General features: G+C 40.1%; 1 protein-coding gene and 1 non-coding gene across 2 annotated transcripts in view; both read left to right on the top strand.

Moving 5' to 3' along the window:
- Nucleotides 1–20551, top strand: part of KCMF1 (potassium channel modulatory factor 1) — a 116719-nt gene that overhangs the window by 38947 nt on the left and 57221 nt on the right. The window lies entirely within an intron of this gene.
- Nucleotides 6428–6672, top strand: LOC140521875 (small nucleolar RNA SNORD17). Its single transcript, XR_011973153.1, has one exon. It is a non-coding gene; the product is annotated as a small nucleolar RNA SNORD17 (small nucleolar RNA).

Here is a 20551-nt window from a genome sequence, read left to right as displayed (position 1 = left end):
AGTACCCCCAGGGATCTGTGGTTGGTTGTCTGTGTGCCTTTTTTTGCCAGTGATTTGGATTGACCAATGACCAGGGCATAGATGGTCTGCTGATCAGATTCGAAGGTAGCACACAGCTCGGAGGGATACTGTATGATAGTCAGGACCTTGAAAGGATCTTAACAGGATCTTAACCTTGGACTGATTAATATGCTGAAATTTAGTAAGGATGAAGGTAAAGTATTAACACGAGTTAAAAAAAAGCTACATAATATATTAGAGGGCATTTTGAAAACGAGCTCAGGTTTTTAGTGTATTACAAGATCAATAAGAACCATTAGTGAGATGGGACAGTCAAAAAAGGCTAATACTATCTTGGGCTACACTAAGCTTCCAGGAGTAAAGGAGGTTGAAAGTCCCACATCAGTCTGTCCTTCTGTAGTCTATCGTGGTCAGATCAGATCTGGAATATTATGTTCCGTTCTGGGCACCACAGTTTAGGAAGGGCATTCAGAACATGGAAATGAACATCTTCTGACAGTGATAGAGAAAGGCAACCAGTATAATGAAGGACCTCAAATGCCACGTTTGAGGATTGGTTGAAAAAACTGGCTCTGTTTATCCCAGAGAAGAGAAGACCTAGGGGGGTGTGATAGCTGTTTTCAGATATTTGACAGACTGTCATATGTGAGAGGGATTAGATTTATTCTGTTTGGCCCCAGGGGGACTGAACTACTATCAATGACTACAAGTTGTATTGAAGTAAATTAATGTCAGAGGGAAGACTTTCTAACAATTACAGCTATCCAGAAAGTAGAATGGGCTCATTTGGAGAGGTAGTAGGATTCTGAACCCTTTATTAGAGGTGGTCAGGCTGGGACTCATCAGGTGTATTGTAGAGGGATTTTTTTTTTCCAGGATTGGGGTTAGATTAGATGAGATAATAGGGAATAGTAGTTTGGAGTGCTGGTCTTGGAGTCAGACCTGATTCAGACCCTGCCTGGGACTATTATTAGCTATGACTCGTCACGCAGTTCATTTGATTTCTCTCTAAAATGAGGGGAGTTTGATTTGAAGTCCTCTAAGGTCTCCTCCATCTCTAAATCTATGATTTCTGATCCCAGATGGTCATTCAGGTCATTTCTGGTTCTAAAATTCTGTGAAAAAGGTGGGTTTAGATTGCATGACAACCAGAACAGAGCAATATCAATGAAGTGAATGAATGAGAACATATCTAAGAGGGACTGACAGTGTCATTTAACAGAAAAGCACTAGAATAGTCAGAGGTTTGGGGTTTGAATTTGGCCCCTGCTATTTGCTACCATTTTGATCTTGGGCAAGTCAGTTAACTCTTGGTGCTTCGATTTCCTTATCTGCAAAAAGTAGGACTGCATGATTTCTAAGGTTCATTCTTATTCTAAAATTCTGTGATTTGAAGACCCTAACAGTAGTTTCAAAAGCTAGAGAACAATTGAGGATAGATTGAGGACTGAGAAAAAACTTTTAGCTCTAGCAGTTAAGAAATTGTTGGCATCCTTGAGAGAGCAGCTTTAGTAGTGTGGTGAGTTGGGAAGCCTTATTGTAAGGAATTGAAAAGTGAGCTCCGAGAAGTGAGTGGGGGTTGAAGAAGAGGCAGGGAGAGTAAACAGCTCTTTGTAGGAGCTTGGCAGTGAAAGGGAACAGAGAGGTAAAGTATAATAGTTTGAGTAGATGGTAAGGCCAAGTAAAGAGCTTTTTAAAGAGGAGAAAGACCCGGGAATGTTCATATTTGCCAAGGAAGGAACCAGCAGAAAAGTGAAAGCTGGAAGGTATGAAAGGGAGAGAATGGTTGAGGAGGATTTCCTGAAGAGAAGGGAGAGAATAGATCAAGGACACAAGTAAAGAAGTTGGTGCTGCCATTGACAGGAAAAAGGGTCGCCTGGAGGAAAGAAGGAAGGTGATATCGAGATGTTTTAAGACCGGACATAGAAGAAATGAAGGGACTGATAAATGTCTGCCTCATTTTCCCCCTCATTGTAATTCCTTATTTTATCAATCTCCTTTAGTCATCCTAATGAAGGCTAAAGAGTCATGGCCTGGAGTTACCTTATTAAGGTTCTCAAAGAAGGAAATTGAGGCTGCCTTGCCTTATACCTCTATCCTTATTCTCCCCAATACTCTTAATATGCATATATAACCATCCTAACTGAAACTTATATTTCAAGAACTCAGCACGTAGGCAGGTAATGCCTCCTTCAAAGCACAAGACAGTGGGGAATACAAAGACACAAAAGAGGGAGAGATAGAACACTTGGTGAAATATCATTGGAGGAATGAGAAAGGGCTTGGGATGGCACTGAGGAGGGGGGAGGGTGCTAGATAGCAAAAAGATGGCCCGAGTTTCTTAGGAAGATAAGGATTCAGAGAGGGGCAGATGAGGAAGGAACACACTCCAAACTGGAAGGATGGAATGCTCCTCTGCACTGAAGAGCGGATATGCCAAGTTAATTTTTGGTAACAGCTAGTCTAGTTTGAATGGAAGATGGAATAGGCATATGGAGGCGAAATGAAATAAGGTTGGAAGGGAGCCAGATTGTGGAGGGGCTATAAATGCCAAACTGAAGTGTTTTATCTGAGAGACATTAGGGAACAGCCACTGAAGATCTTTGAGCCAGAGAGTGACATGGTTGGATCTGAGCCAGAGAAGCCTTTTAAATGTCACCAACATTTTGCATTGTATACACATTCAAATATAATTGCTACGTATTTATACTTTATACCTCTATTTAAAATGACATTTTTATTAGATATTTTAGCAATAAATGGACAAAGACTTGTTAAAATACCTTTTATACAGAATTTCTCCTTAAACTTCTCTGTGTCCTCTTTAGCAGAATGTTTTTAAAATAGATTAGAGGCTAGGACATGGGAAAACCTTGTTACTTCAAGCTATATATTATCTTGATGTTCATTGTGTCTATAGTAGTAGTCTCAGTGATAAGAAATGAACTGTCTGTTCACTTTGATGAGCTATTTCTCAAAATTTATACTAATGTAAAATTGCAGGGTTTTGTATTAGCAAATGTGTGCAATGGAAAGAGAACTGATTTTGGCATTCAGTAGAGTTCAGTAGACCTGGGTTCTAACCCTGACTCGACTGGGCTGGTTTTGTCAAATCACATAGTCTTTCATTTCCTCATCTGCAAATTAAGGAAGTTAGCTAGAATGATCTCAAAAGTCTACCCCAGCTCTAAATTCTATCATGCCAGTGTTGGTACAGATCACTTGAAATGAAAGGGTGGAGGAGGGGGAGAGGGAAGGACGGAGGGGTTACTCAATAACTTAAGAGATATCAAACATGCAGCCCTCAACATTGTCAGGTGCTCTGGAATCAGTTTAAAATGTAATTGGGAGATACAAAATAAACAAAAATGCAATAAAACATAGATAATATGAACATTGTAAAAACCCAAAGACCCTCAGGAATCCTTATGTATGAATTAGTGGCCTTGGTTCTATTAGCCTTTGACACCACTGACCTAGACTGATGGCTGTGTTAGGGATTTTCTTCAAGATGTAAAATTCTTTGGCCTTATTTGGAGGATCAGAGTTATTGTATTGCATAATGGGTCCATGCGTGGAAATGGATTAATATTATCAAAGTTGTTACACTCCCGGTATGAGACAGGAATGCTTCCGTGTACCCTACTAATTTTGATTGGTTCCTGTACAAAGTTGTGAAGTAATGGTTTGAGCATTAGTGAGATATTACATGTGTGTACGGGCTTTTTTATATTCATTGTCTCATAGTTGTATGGCTGGAAGGTCAAAACCACATATCTGTGACAGTTTTTCAGAGTGTTTTCACTTCTGTTGTTTTATTTCATCTTTACAACAACTATGTGAGGTAAATTACTGTCATCCTCATTTGAAAGATAAAGATGCAAAAGTGACCTGCTCATGGTGCCCCAGCTCATTAGTGGCCATAGTGAAATTAAGGGTTTGGGCTTCTAATTCCAGCCCATGACTCTTTAGCCTTCATTAGGATGACTAAGGGAGATTGATGAAACAGAGATTTACATTTTTTTACAAATTATCTGAAATAATGTAGGCTTGAGATTGAGTTTGCAGACTGGAATTTTCTCTGTGTTACAAATAGAAGGATGAAGACTGTCTTGATAGTGAGACCAAGGGGTAGTTCTTTGTCACCCTGGTGGCTTTACTCTGATGGTTGTTCAACAGAAACCAGTACTTAGAAGCTGAACCAGGAGGGACCTTAGCAATCATTCAATCCATCCCCGTCATTTTATGGGGTAAGTAGCCTGGCTGGCTGCAGAGATGGGATGTGCCCTAGGTCCCTACACAATCCCCTTCCTAACACTACCTCTTTCTTAGGTCCATTCTTTATTAGAAGTGAGGAAATAGCCCTGCCTCAGTTATATCACAAGGGGAGGGTAGCAGAGGCGTGGTTAATATTAGAATGTATATGTTTGTTTGGGGCATGTATATTTTTATGTTGATGTTTAAATAGATCTATTTGATGTCCTCATCATACTACATATTGAAGCCTATGATTTGGGAGTAAGAAAGTTTCATGAGTTCCCCATCTCATCAGCTTCATCAAACTCCTTCCTGCATCTCACTCTGGTCCGGGAATTGTCAGCAACATGGTGACTTGCCTTCTTACAAACCCTCTGTGGAACACCCTTGAAGGAACAGGGATTCTAAAAGGTGGCGATGAGAAAGGAGGGCATTCTAGGAAAAGGGGAGTGTCTTGGGCCAGTCAGCAAGCATGTATTGAGCCCTTTATATGTCAGGTACTGTGGGCTGCTGGGCAGAGAACAGTCCTTCCTCTCGAAATGCTTACATTCTATGGTAGAGACATGTCCATGTGTAAGTATGTATAGAATAAATATCAAAGAAATCCAGGTTGGTGGAAGGAAGGACACAGGGTTCCTGTAGGTGATTCTGGAGCTGCCTCCTTGAGAGAAAGAGGAATGCTTTCCAAGACCTATAATTGAGGAAACAGTGTATTTCATCACGCCAGACTGCCATTGCAAAGGCCAGAGGTGAATGCCGTGTCCAGAGACCTGTACAACTGGACTGAATGTTAGGATGCAGGAAGGGGACCCATGTGTAAGAAGTCTGGAAAGGTAAGTTTGCACCAAGTGATAAAAAGATTTAAATTCCTAGGAATTTCTGTTTGATCCTAGAGGTGATAGGAGCACTTGGAATTTATTGAGTAGGGCATTAACATTATCAGAACTGTGCTTTGGGAGTTCTGTGAACAACGCGTTGTAGTCTGGAAAGCCTTGAGGCTTCAGAGACCATTAGAAGACTATTGTAATAGTCCTGGTGTGGGCAAAGGCCTTGATTTAGGGTAGTGGCTGTTTGAATGGAAAGGAAGGGTCAGACACGAGGGAATTCTGTGCTTGAAAACTTCAGTTAGTACTTCCTGCCTCCAGAAGCAAATCCTTAGCCTGGCGTTTGAGATTGTATAAAAACTGGCCCCAATTTACTGTTCTTAGAACCCTGTGCTCCCTAACGTGAACTTTCTGCTCTAATCCAGCTGGTGACTCACTGTCCCTGCCCTGCCTGCCCACCCAGCCTTCCCTTCGACTCTGCTCTGAAGTCTTCTACTCTCTTAACTGACGTCCATCCCCTGAGAATACTAATGGGGCAGTGGGGCATGCTTTGCTTATACTATTGTTTGATACTTAAAGACTTCCTTGTCTCCTTGGTTATCTCAGTTGTTTATTGGTGTCTTGTTTAAACAGATCTCTTCTTGAGTGAGACAGGAACTGTTATATACTGTTTTCTATCATCTCTTACTTTCTCCCTACTAGCCTTATGCATAATGGGTGCTCAGTAAATATTTATTAACTATTCAAAGGGCTTTTCTTAGTAAAGGAGAAATCAGAAAAACCTCAATGGATTGGTTGCCAGAAATAGTACAGACATCCCCCCAATACTTTCCATCCTGGCTCCTATTTTTCTATACGTAGAGTTGGGCAATAGCACAATACACCACTTAGATTAAATAGTAGTATGCAAAAAGTCTAAAAGAAAATTTGTGTCCTAGTACAACTTTTCTACATCGATAAAGGTAAACAAAGGCAAAGAGAATGGTAAACTGCAGATAGTTTGTTTCCCATGTGGTAGCTGTATATATGAAAACTGTTATGAACCCCCAAATCTTCAAATTTGAGTGTAATTAATTGGAATCCTTCTAAAAAATATGTGTATATATATATATATATATATATATACATATATATATACACACACACGTACACATACATACATATATATGTATGTATATATTAGAAATGTGATTTTTTTTTTTTTACTGTTAAAGCATCTAGCAGCATTACTTTAATTTTTTTAGCAATCCTGGATATTTCCAGAAATTGTTGACTGATAATATTCCTTGAAGTGTTTTGGGGCATCTCTTTGGATTGCTTTGTATGTGAAATGATGACAAAGTTTATCCATTCTCTGAGATCACTATACACTAACCTTCTTGTACTGCTAGGTTCCTGTTTTTAGGAATTGTGCTATAGTCTCCAAATGCCCAATGGTCTTGCAGTGTTCTACTGTGGACAGTTGGTGTAGGTGGTGGCCTTTATGAAGGAATGTATGGTGTTAGCAGAGGTGGAACCTCATCTGTTGGAGGTTTCCTCTTGCCAAGATGAGTAATGGGAGTCTGATCACATACTATTGCCTTTGAGCCTAATACCCTTTTATACTAGTGAACTTTCAACTCAGCTACAAGTTTTCTGGGACATTTACTAGTTTGATATAAGATTTAGAAACCTCTTTAGTCCTCAGTGACATATGTAATAACTAGGCTCTAGTTGTCACTGGATAGCACAAAATATAACAGAAGAAAAAAGTTCATAGGATCATAATTGGAGTTGGAAGGGACATCAGAAGCCATGTGGTCCAATACCTTTATTTTACACTTGAGAATACTTAAACCTACGAATCTCCCCAAGTCTATACAGGTAGTAAGCATCAGAAATAGGCTTGACTCCAGATTCAGTAAGAAGGATGGAGGGAAAATTAAAGGAATGAGAATAAATCATAGTAGTAAAACTGATGGTCACTATCTGTTATCACTAATGCCACAAGTTGCCTTAGTAGTTGCATAGTAAGTAGTAAGCAATTAAACTTATTTTGAATTTATTGTAATGATGAAACAGAAAACATAAGTAAACATATAGTACACATTGTTTTACATGACTTACTGCTATTAGCATACTGCTACAATGAAAACTACATTTGGTTTTGAGTAGGTCCACTATAAATTTGTGTCACATGCCTCAACTGGGCCCTCACACCTTCTAGGCAATCTGACCATGCCTCCTTTATCAACTCACTATCCTACTTTTCAGAGCAACTCCTCCAGACCTTTTTATCCCTCCTTAAAGCTCCCATGGCTCTTTCCTCACCCCCCAAACTCTCTGAACTGAGAACCTTGCCTCATTTTACAGAAAAAATTAAGGACATCCTCTGTGAACTCCCTCTACCCCATTTCCTGTCTGGTATCTTATGCCATTATCTTCTCCTTCACCCTTGTCTTATTTGATGTAGTGACTTTACTCCTTAACCTCTATATTTGTCCATACTATCCCATTCTATCCTATCTCTTCTGTCATCTTTTTTCACTTATTTTCAATTTGTCCCTCTCTGTTATCCTCTATCTCTTCTGCTCTCTGTAGCTAAACTAGAAAAGGTCATCTACGATAAGTACCCCTGCTTTCTCTCCTCTCATTTTCTTAACCTCCTACAGTCTGGTTTCTGACCTTATCATTCCACTGAAGCTGCTCCCTCCTGAATTACCAATGATCCCTAACTTGCCAAATCCAATGGTCATTTCTCATCTCATTCTCCTTGACCTCTGTGACCTTTGACACTCTTCTATTTTGATTCTCTCATCTTTCTGGGTTTTCAGAACAGCGCTTTCTCCTAGTTCACTTTGTGCCTTCTGATTGCTCTTTTTCTGTCTTCTTTGCTGGATCTTCCCCCAGGTCAGGTCCTCTAACCATAGGTGAGGGGCACCTAGGTGGTACAGTGGTTAGAGTGCCAGACTCAGAGTCAGGAAGACCTGAGTTCAGATATTTTACCAGGCACTTATACAAGCTGTGTGACTTTGGGCAAATCACTTAACTCTGTTTGCCTCAATTTCCTCATCTGTCAAATGAACTGGAGAAGGAAATGGCATATGACTCCGGTATCTCTGCCAGGAAAACCCCAAATGGGGTCATGAAGAGTCAGATGTGACTGAAACAGCTGGACAACAACAAACAAATCAGTGCCCTCAGGATTCTGTCCTGGGTCCCCTTCTTGTCCCTCTATACTACTACTTCACTTGGTGATTGCATCAACCCCCATGGATTTAATTGCAATCTCCACATGGATGGTCCTTAAATCTGCCCCAATCTTGCTGGTGACCTCCAGTCTCACAGCTTCAGTTGCCTTTCAGACATCTCAAACTGGATGTCCAGCAGACATCTTATACTAAATGTGCCCCAAACAGAACTTATTATCTTTCCCCAACCCCTCCCTGCTCCTGTCTTCCCTTTTATTCTAGAGAGTAATAGTATCCTCCTAGGCCCACAGACTCAACCTAGGAGTCATTCTGAATTCTTCACTCTCACCCGTCATATTCAAGTTCTTGATAAATCCTATCATTTTCTCCTTTGCAACATCTCTTGAATGTGCCTTCTTCTCTCCTCTGACACAGCCATCTTGGTGCAGGCCACCATCACCTCACACCTAGATTATTACAAGAGCCTGCTGGCAGGTCTTGCCTTCCTTAAGTCTCTCCCCATTTCAATCCATTGTCCATTCAGCCACTAAAGTGATTTTCGTAAAGTGCAGATCTGATCACGTTACCTACCCTACTCAGTAAACTCTAGTGGTGCTTCCTATTTCCTCCAGGAGCAAATACAAAATGTTCTGTTTGGCATTCAAAGTCCTTAATTAGATAGCCTCCTCCTGCCTTTCCAGTCTTCTTACATCTCACTCCTCAACATGTGCTCTTTCATCCAGCAACACAGGCCTCCTGGCCGTTCCATGGACAAGACTTTCCATCTCCATGCTATTCCCCAAGCCTGGAATGGTTCCCTTCTCTGCTCTGACTATTAACCTGCCTGGATTCTTTCAAGCCTTAACTCAAATCTAACTTTATACAGGAAGCCCTCCCCAACCCCTCTTAATTACAGTGCCTTCCCTTTGTTAATTATTTCCTATTTATCTTATATATAATTTGCTCACTCTATATTTGTTTGCATGTCTCCTTCATTAGATTATAAGTTCCTTGAGGGCAGGAGTTATCTTTTACTTCTTTTTGTACCCCTAGCTCTTAATAGAGTGCCTGGCACATAGTAGACACAATAAATGTTTATTGATTGGTTTCAGGAAGCCTGGGTTTGAATGCTTTCTCATCTTAACTGTGTGATAATGGCAGGAAAATCACTTCCCCCTAGGGCCTCAGTATAAGTTATTGATAAAACAAGTATTTACTTAAGAGTATAAAATTGGAAAACAAGCTATCATAGGATTAACTGTGCTCATCAGATTTGTAGATACTTCTCAGTTCTGCTTGAATGCTGATAGGTATATCAAATAGAGATAGGTATACCAAAACTTGATGGAATTTCGTAGGAACCAAGTACAACATATTAGGAACAAAAAGCAAACACAGATAGGAAATTGATAGAAATAGAACTACAATTACAAAAAAAAAAGATCTAAGAGCCACGGAGTAAAATCTGATTTTGAGTCAACTCTAGTTTTTATAAGTGTTGTTTATTATTTAAATCTATCTTGATAAAGCTTTTCAGACTGTATTAGAAGTAATACAGGGCAATGTGAGGCTGTGCCAGGCTTAGAATCATATCTCACCTCTGATGCTTACTTTCTTACTTGTCATGTATCAGAAGATTAGTTTTTGAGCTAAAAAGGGCCTTTAGAAATCATCTGGTTCAATTCTTATTTTGTTGATAAAATCCAGAGAAGTTGTGAATTGCCAAAGGTCAAAGTGACAAAATCAAAATTACAGCTCAGGTTCTCCGACTCCTAACCTAGCTCTCTTTCCACTTTGCCATAGTGCCTTTCCACCGGCATAGAAAAAGACTCTTGATATTTTGTCACCCAAGAAAAGTTATTGGTAGATTTCATTGACTATATGGCTAGTATAGCTACATCCTTAAATCATCTAGTACCCATATTGAGGGAGGAAAGAGTCCCTCCTCATTTGCATTTTACCACTGTTTTGGAGAGGACTCTAAAATCTATATTTTCATCCCCAGTATCCCTTCTAAAGTTAAAATGGGCATCTCCAACTGCATTCAGGACTTCTCCAACTTTACTATCACACCAAACTTAATATGTCCAAAACCATGCTTATCTTTTACCTTAAACTTGGACTGCTGCCTTCCGTCTTGTCTATCTTTTTCACTGTATCTCTATGCTGCCACTATCTAGCTGCTTTTATTTAAAAGCCATATGAGCTGCCAACCATGTGTGTAGGACAGTGTGCCAGGTTCCAGAAATACAAAGATAAAAATGAAACCATTCTTGCTCCCAAAGAACTTATGTTCTATTGAAGGTGATTCAATATATGTTGAATAGAACATAGTTTGAGGAAGAGGACTAGTACCTGGGGGGAGCAGGGAAGGTGGGGGCAGCTGAATTGAGCTTTGACTAAAGATAAGGATTCTGAAAAGCAGAGATGGGGATCATGCAGTGTTTGCTAAGGACACACAGTATGTGCCAGGCACCATGTAGGAATGTAAAAGAGCAAAATGGTTCCTGCTCTCAAGGACAACATTCTAATGAGGAGACACATATATGCATATACAAAATAAATATGACAATAGCTATAACTAAAAACAAAACAGATAAATGCAAGGGGGGAGGGTACTAGCAGTTTTAGGGAGGTAATCAGGGAAAATGTTATATAGGAAGTATCTGGAAGGGAGGGATTCTGAGAGGCAGATAGGAGAAGGAAATGGATCCCAGTCATGGTGGATAGCTAGTGCAGAGATTCAGGGAGACAAGATGGAGTATCCCATGTGTGAGAAACACAAGAAAAGCAAGTTTGGCTAGATCACAGAGTGTGGAATGGGTAGTGATATACAAGCAAGGCTGCAAAGATAGGTTGGAGTCAGTATGTAAAGGCTTAAAAATGAAAGGTATAGCAAATGCGAGGAACAAGGACATGGAAGATTGATTTCATGAACAGCTAGTAGTGTAGTTTGGCTGGAGCTTAAAGTTTTGAAAGAGAGTAATGAGAAATAAGGCTGAGAAAGTAGGTTAGAACCAGATTGTGGATGACCTTCACAGTTCTCGGACTGAGAGGTTTATATTTTATCCTAAGTTCTTTTGAACAAGGAAGTGACAAGGGTAGAACTTACCTTAGAAAGGACTACTTCAGCAGCTTCATGGAAAGTAGACTGCAAAGGTTATTGAGTAGAAACAGGGATTGTTGTTAGGAAACTGTTAGAATGGTCTGGGAGATTCGAGGCTGAACAAGGATGACGGCGGAGCAAAGAGAAAGGGGATATGTGCTAGAAATGTTGAGGGCATAGAGTCGACTTCGTTTCCCATGTTCTCAAGTTTGGGGTTGTCTTTGACGAGTGTCCCTTACCTCATCAGGAGAGTTGAATAAAATTTTATTCATAATGAAAGTGATTGTTTTTAGAATTCAGTGTACTAGTGTATGTGGTAAAGATATCATGAGGAAGCAGTCAGAGGACTTGACCAGCCCTGCCTTCAGAGAGCTTGCCCTCTAATGCCACCTTTTTTATTTGTTATAATTTTGAAGATTTTTTTTTTGGGTTTTAATGTTTCATTAATGGATTTAAAAATTTTTTTGCTGTCACTCCCAATACTTCATTGCCTCCAAGAACTCTCCCTTTTAGCAACAAAGTATAACTGAGTATAAAATACCCAAATAAACCCTAAAACTGACCCCATGACCATACCTGATTTTCCCTCCTTGTTTAATGCACCATAGTCTCCACACACACACACACACACACACACACGTTCATCCTTCCTCAGAATGCAACAGACTATTTTCTCTTTTTTTTTGTTCTCTTTTGTTTTTCTCATGGTTTCTCCCATTCGCTGTAATTCTTTCTATGCAACATGACTAATGTAAAAATTGTTTAATAAGAATGTATGTGTAGTGCCCATATAAGATTGCATGCCTCCTTGGGGAGGGAGATGGGAGGAAGGGGGAGAAAATTTAAAACTTATGGAAGTGAATGTTGAAAGCTGAAAATAAATTAATTAATAAATGGGGGGGGGGAAGGAGACCTTTCTATAGGGTTCAGTAGTGTTAAATCTTGTGGACTCTCTTTAGGTATAGTATCTTTTGCGTATCTATTAGTCTAGGGACTAACTGCAGTGAAGTCTTTGAGACTTTTTGGGGAGCCTGTGAAATAACTGGTTTGAAATGTTTTCAGTTTCCTTTCTGAGGAGGGAACCCTTCCCATCAGAATCATTGTAATAATTTATTAAAAACAGACTGTTAAACCAACTTGGTCAGCATGTCTTAAGGGGGTTATATTAACTGACCTGTCCTTGGAATTTACATAGGTAGCATTGTACTTGATACTGTGGTCCTGAAGAAGACCCCAAAGAAGTAGATAACCAAGAACTGGCAGTGCTGTTGGGTTAATCAGACATAAGCAAATGATGGAGCTTGAAAATCCAAATGCAATCCTTATATATGATGATCTTCCAGAATAAGAGACATTGACCAGAGTTGGGGGGAGGGGAGGAGCTACTAGATGATGGAGCCATGCCCCCTTCTCCCTGTCGGCCCATGTTCCTTCGTACCAAGGGAACATGACATTGGCATTGTAGCTACAGACTTCGCAGTAGAAATGGAAGGTTAGGTTGGGAAGAAACAGGCAAGGTGACCAGGCGCCTTGGAGATCTTAAGGCATTGAGATTGGAAGCCAGAGGCGGTTCAGTGACTACCATCCTGAAAAAAGATGTGCCTAAGGAAAGTCCCAGGCACCCAGGAGTGTAGAAATAGTGGTGATGAGAAGCCTGAAACAAGACCATTTTGGACTTCTTCATGGGATCATAGAAAGTCAAACGATACATGCTTCTATGAGAAAATATAAGGGCCACAGAGCAATTATACTGTAGCCTAGCCCTCCTGCCTTCCCCACTGGATTGAACTCTGGCTCTCCCAGGACTGCAAGTGCGATGCTGCCCCCTGAGGGCTAATCTTTTCTGAGCCTTTTCAGTTACAAGGCATTACAAAAATCAGCAGATTCCATTTAAAATATTATTATCATGTCTGCACATAGTAGGTATTTAATGAATAATTGTTGTTTGGTGTTCTCTGATTTAAGGTCAGTTGTCTTTAGTTCGTAAAAAACTGCTATACTATGAGTAATGAAGGAATTTAAGGTATAGAATATTTTCAACTAAGGAATATTAGTTTATTTTGTTTTTTTTTTCTTTTAAAAGATTGTATTGATATTCCTTCTTTAAAAAAAAATACATTCTTGCAACTTCCCCATGATTCCTCCTTCCCTAATGGAATCTTTCCTTTTAAAACTAAGTACAGTCAAGCAAAATGAATCTACACGTTGGTCCTATCTAAACATGTATGCTTTATTTCAGACCTGTTATTCTGTCAAGAAGTGTGAAGTCATTCTTGTTCCATTTTGCATTTTGTGGTCACAGTATAAATTATTCTCTTAGTTCTGTTTACTTTTGCAGAGTTGGCTCAGACAGGTCTTTATAAATTTCTCTCATTCGGGTTTTTACTCAGCCTATCTATCTATCTTAAGTACAACCTGGTTTTATTGAGTCTGCCTTTCATCTGCTTTCCCTTATAGCATCTCATTTGATTTCTGATAGGAAGATTCTTTTCTCTTCTTTCTTGGACTTTAGATCTACCACTTGGCTTTCTGTTTGAAGTTGTCCTAATATGCTGCAGCTTCCTTCAACACAGCATGATTTGGGGGGTCTCATGAAATTCAGACTTAGGAACTTTCTTTGCCTAACCTGATATTCTTTGATATTTTGAAGAATAGATGATTTCACCTCTCCACCATTGCAGAGGGCAGCTCCTCCTTGCTTTTCCTGCTGCATCATTTCTGTCAGCTGTTCTGGTGATCTCCATCCTGGACTCTCATCTCTAGATCCACTATGCTTTAACCTTCCTTTTTTCCCTTTTCTGCCACCTTAAGTTTTTGCCTCTCTGTTGCCTCTCCTACCTGTTCCTGCTCTCTCTTTGCCCCACTTTTATTGTGGTTCCCCCTTCCCCCTCCAAGACAAAGCCCTTTTCATGGTTGGGTCAGTGTTTGACTTTTTTGTCCCTAGTGCTTAGCACAATGACTTGAACACCATATGTGCTTAATAAAGGTTTGTTGGTATTGTCCCTATTTCTCTGCCTTATACTTAATATACCTTTTAAAAAGGTGTTGACTCTGGAAGGCATCTGGCAATCAAATCCCCTTTTCAGAAGTTCCCTCCTGACAACACAATAGCACATATATTTTCATAATACCTATTTATAGTACTATTAAACTATCTCAGTGCTTCACAATGAAAAAAAAAGACCCATCTTTTCAATAGAAATGTCCATCTTATGATGTTATATGGTTACAAATCTTAGAACATTGGGCTGCAAGGAACCAAAATTGTAGATGATCCACAAGACAATGAAAAGATACATAATGGGAAAAAGGCTGCCACATATTTCCTGGGTGGTACTTATATACCACAAGTGACATAGAAGCTATCTCAGGAAAAAAAAAATAAGTATGATAGAAGAGGAAGCGGGGTGGTCACAAAATGAAAATGAGAGACTATGGACATGTCTGAGTGCTCTTCTAGTGCCTAAGAAATCAATCAGGGAACATTTATTAAGTTTCCATAATATGCCAGGCACTTAGCTAGGCACTGAAGAGACAAATCTAAAAGTAAGGGAAAGAATCCTTTGTGGAGAAACTATTGGAGAATATTAACAAGAAGAGCAAAAGGTCTTGTGATCTACCCTGATGGAAGAAATACATTCATGAAATTGCAGATCCATTTAAGTAAGTAAGATTGCACATTTATATTTTAACAGAAAATACATCAATCTCCTTAGTAGGATTGTCTCCAAGAAAGAGAAATATTATCCCTTCTATTCCACATTCTCTCCACATCTACTTTTATTAAATGTCTATCATTACTTTCCTTTCGCCAGCATTCTGTTTACCTAGCAAGATACACACACACACACACACACACACACACACACACACACACACACGAGTGGTCATGTAGGAAAGAGAATAATCCACTAATTCACAAGAGACAAAATTCCAGAAAGCTGGCAATAAAACTGCTGACCTTAGATGCACGATGGAAAGATAATAGATGAAGCGAATGAGAGGTTTTTCTTAAGACAAGGAGATGCATTTGACATAAGAGACACAACTGAGACATGGTTGGATTCAGATCTGTGGCTACAATGGTTCTAAGAAGAAATGGTTCTAAAAGTTGCCCTTTTTTAAAAGGAGAAGATAGTTAAAGGGGTAGAGTATCATGGAATATCATTTATTATTAATACTAATAGACATTTTATGGTACTTTAAAGCTTGCAAAGCAGTTTACATACGCTATCTTATTTGAGACTCACAACTACCATTTGAGGTAGGCATCATTATTCCTATTTATGGATAAGGAAACCTGAGCTCAGAAAGGATAGTTACTTTACCGTGGTCACTCCAGTACAAAATGAAAGAGGCAGAATTTGAGCCCAAGTTTTCCTGTCTCCAAATCCAGCAGTGACTTCATTATGCTAGGAAGAAAATATCCAGGAACCAAAGAGGGCAGCATAGTGGAGAGCCTTTCCAATGCTGTCAACAGAGTATCACAAATCACTGAGAGAAAAAGAAAAGAGAAAAGTTCTAGAAACAGATGGCTCCTGCAGAGACACAATGTAAAGGGACGCAGTTATCCATCCTGTGCTGGACGTCTACCTGTCCAAAGCTAATTTCTTGATTTCCCTTCATGAAAATTCTGTCACTTTGAAGAAGTGAAATCAGGTGAGGAATTTCCTTTCTAGTCTTGATTCTTATCAAAAAGAAGGGAGCCAATTATTGGTACGAAAATGATGGGCACCTTGGTAGGCAGGGGGAAGGAAAGTAACCATTCCTCCTTGGAATTTGTGATCCAGGTTAGGAAAGTTGGGAATAGTCCTAGGTTACATCCTAGGTTTTGGAAAGGAAGATTTCAAACAGCCCTGAGAAGGGATATGTATTCCTATCCCATGGTCTAAAGGGTTGTAATAAATCAGTCTGAGAGAAACAGGAAACGCAAGAATGAAATCCAGAAGGCCCAAAGAGCAATGATTCCAGCCTAAGAGGAAAGGGGATTATCTAATGATAGCAGTGAAGGGTGCAGAGAGAACTTGTCTTCCAAATTGTGTATTTTTAAAAAAGAAACACTCAGAAGATGAAAGCAAGGGTAGATAATGGAGTAGAAATGCAAAAATGTGGTATGGTCCCGTAAGAATAGTGTAGTTTCATTTCAGTCGTTTTTAGTCACATCCAGTTCTTTGTGACCCCATTTGGGGTTTTCTTAGCAAAGATACTGGAGTCTTTTGCTGTTTCCTTCTCATTTTACAGATGAGGAAACTGAGGCAAACAGGGATAAGTGATTTGCCCAGGGTCACACAGCTAGTAAGTGTCTGGGGCCAGATTTGAACTTAGGCCTGGTTTTCTAGCTTATTATTGTCTGTCTGTCCCAAAAGCATAGTTTAGGGAATGTGACAAAGCTCAGAATGAGCTGGTTTTGGCAAGGAAAGCAAAGGAGAAGAAAAAATAGTCTGGATTTTAAAAGTTGTTTTGGGGGGAAAAAGGAGTGTCAAAAAGGGATAGAACAGTTGGTCAGGGTTGCTGGGATGAAGATAATTGATACCAGACAAAAAGTAGAATTTTTCCAATTACTGTTTTGTTTCTGTTTTCTCTGTGAAGAAGAATGATATTTGAACTGGAAAAGTCAGAATCAAAATGTCTAATAGGGAGTTGATACCCAAGACAAGTATGAAGGTAGAAAAAGGTCTTCCAAGTCTCCTTGATGAATTAGTCACCAGGTCCAGATGACAAATTGCCTTTCTATCTATATCTTTATTTCTGTATCTAGCTATCTAACAGAAAGCAGAAAGAATTGTAGGATAGGATTGCTGAGCCACTGTCAGCAATCTTTGAACTCTCTTGGAGTGTAAAAAAGTTCCAAAGAACTGGAGAAGGCATTGATAAACTTGAGAGGAGGGCAGCAAAGATGGTGAAGCATCTCCAGATTCTTTTATATGAGCATCATGTGAAGGAATTGAGTATGTTTAGTTTAGGAAAGACTGTGTTTGGCCCTGTGCTGTCTAACTTTTTTTTTTGTTTCAGTAACATTACATGGTGTGCTCATCAAATTTGAAGATAACCACAAAACTGGGGTGTATAGTAAATACACTAGAAGATAAAGATCCAAAAAAATCTTGTCAGACTGCAATATTGCACTGAAATTAAATAGGAATTCATGTAAAGCTTTACACTTGGGTTCAGAAAAAATCGCCTTCACACATACAAGATAAGGAAGGCATGGCAAAAGAGCAGTACTTTGGAAAAAAGATGTGGGGCGGGGAGAGAGAAGGTTGTGTTAGTTCACTCCAATCTAAATATGTGTTAACAATGTAAAGTGGGTGGCAAAAACTTAAGAGACAAGGCAGCCCCTACAAAGGCTCCTTGCAGAGGGTGGGACCTTCCTTAGGTGAGACTTGAAGAAAGCTTGGAGGGAGAAAGTTCCAGGTGTAGGGGACACTCAGTCAAAGTGCTTGGAGTGGAGAGATTGAGGACCTTGTTCAAGAAACAAGAAGCTTAATGTCACTTGATCACAGAATAAGGAAGAGAGGAGAATAAGGTGTAAGAAGACTGGAAAGGAAGGCAAGGACCAGGTTAAAAAGGACTTTAAAAGCCAAACAAAAATTTGTGTCTGGTTCTGGAAGTAATAGAGAACCGCTGGAATTTGATTAGAGAGAGTGACATAATCAGACTTGCATCTAGGTAAGATCAGTTGGACAGCTTGTCTCTTTTGTAGCCAAATGCCTAGAAAATGTTTACCTTCATCTCCACTTCCTATTCTCTCCATTTCCAACACCTTTAACTTGGCTTCCACCCTCAATATCAAAATGAAATTCCTTTCTCCAAGATGATCAATGATATATTAATTGCCTATTCAGTGGCCCCATCTTAGTCCTCTTCTGTCTTGACTTGTCTCTATCTCTTGAGGCTGTTAGTGACCCTCTCTGTCCTAGATAATCTCATCTCTTGGTCCTCACAATATTGCTTCTACCTGTCAGGCCATTCCCTCTATCTGTGGGTATATTGCAGGACTCTGCCCTGGGCCCTTAACTCTCTCTACACACTTGGATTTCTCTGTCATCTTGTTGGCAGTGACTCTATCTGTATAGCCAGCCCTGGTCTTTAGAGCTGCAGTTCCATATCCTTAATTGCCTACTGAATATCAAAAGGTATGTAGGCCTCTCATATTCAACTTGTCCAAAAGACACCTTATTATTTGCACTCTTCTCCCTCATGTCTCAGGAAGCTCATTATTGGGATGATCTCAGTAGCCTTAGTAAATTCCCTCTCTGCCTCTCTAATCACAGTAAGGCCATGAACTCCAAACCTCCATTTAAGAGAGAGCTCTGCTCAGACATCACCTCATTTCTTACCCACAGTATTTCTTTGAGACTTAACTCCTTGACATTGGACCCCAGTGGAGGTTGCCTTCCCTTCCCCTTTTTAGCTTCCTTTTGTATTTTGTTTGTCTTCCCCCATTAGATTGTAAGCTCCTTGAGGGCAAGGACTTCTTTCTATTCTCATATGTGTATCCCTGGACACACAGTTGGTGCTTAATAAAAGTTTATTGATTATTGACTTCTCCACCCCTTTTCCCACACAAAACAACTTCCTTGTCATCTATTTCTTTTGAGTCCACCATCAACTGTGCAGTTACCCACAACCTTGGAGTCGTACACCATTTTCCATTCACTCACCCTTCACATTCTTTACAAGTCTATAAATTCCACCCTCACAGCATCTCTCCAGCCCATCTAGCCACTTAAGCAGCCACCACCCTAGTTCAGGCTCTTCATCTTTCACCTCCACTAGTCCAGCAGACTCCTCATTGACCTGTCACCTCTTAACTGATTTCTCTACCCAGCCTCCCTTCTTCCCTCTCCAACATGCCCTCCACACAGCTTCCAGAAGGGCATTTCTAAAGCACCACACATTTCTAAAGCTGAGTAGCTCCCACATGCCTCTGGATAAAATACAGATTCCTGTAGTAGATATTTAGAGCCCTTTGCGGGCTTCCTGCACTTACCTCCCCTTCATGCACTCTCCATTCTCTGACAGGCAGGCCTGATTGTCATTAGGTTCTCACATCCTTGGGCCCTTCTTGCCCTCATGCCCTCCTTCCTGTGCTTCTTAGGATCTCCAGAACTTCCTTCGAGGCCCAGCTGGAGTCCCATATCTTATAGGGAGCTTTCCTTATTCCTCTATCTCCTAGTGCCCTTCCAATGGAAGTTATTTTGTCTTTTCTTTGTGTATACTTCCTACTCATACATGCACATTGTTTATTCCTAGTACAATGTTGTCTTCTTAAGAGAAAGGGCTGTTTGGATTTTTTTTCTTTAAGCCCACAGCCTTGAACAGCTCCTGACACATAAGAATTAATTATTGAATTCAGATGATGGCTGAATAACTATTTGTCAGTCATGATGGTCTTCAGTTATAGTGTGGACTAAGACGCTTCCAACTTGGATGATCTGTGATTCTCTCATTTAGACTTACCCCCTTATTTTACTATACTATATGAGTAAACTGAAGCCTAGGCAGGACTGCATTTAGGCCAAGGGATCCCAGGCCCTGGGAAGATGAGATTCAGTACTTCTGATAGTTTTGCTTCCAAGTACAGTAGGGCATAAGAATGCCTAACCTCTTGTGAAAATACTTAAAGGACTTTTAGTGGCCTGAAAGGCCAAAGTAACAGGGCAGGCAGAAAAATCAATGCAGTCCTGGCACACTAACAGTATAGTAGCCAGAATGGGGGTGATGAGAATCTTCTGGGCCCTACCCTCATTGCAACACACCTGCAGCATATTGTTCAGGTTAGGGCACCAACAGGCTAGAGCAAGATCAGAAAACCACCTCATGGAAAGGAAGGAGACACATGGGAGCTGACTGCCGGTGTTTGGAGGGTTGTCATGTGGCAGCAGGTGTTAGAAGAAATGGGTAGAGTTCAGCTGACTATAACAAAAAACTTCCTATCCATTAGAACAGGGCAAAAAACCAAGAAGTGCTGTCTCTGGACGTAGTTGAGGCCTAAGTGACCATTGGCTCGGGATGCCTTGATCACGTGACCTCATACACTCCTAAAGCAAGTCCTAGCTTCAGCACGATCATTATGACTAAGTATGACAAAATATTGACTGATTTTGGAAGACTTAAGCAGTCAGGAGTGTAAAATTCTAACCATCTGGGAAAATTGAACCCATATTTTG

This window comes from Notamacropus eugenii, chromosome 1 (assembly GCF_028372415.1).
Source record: "Notamacropus eugenii isolate mMacEug1 chromosome 1, mMacEug1.pri_v2, whole genome shotgun sequence".
Lineage (NCBI taxonomy): Eukaryota > Metazoa > Chordata > Mammalia > Diprotodontia > Macropodidae > Notamacropus > Notamacropus eugenii.
Note: the sequence above shows the minus strand (reverse complement) of the source record. Positions and strands in the feature narration are given on the sequence as shown.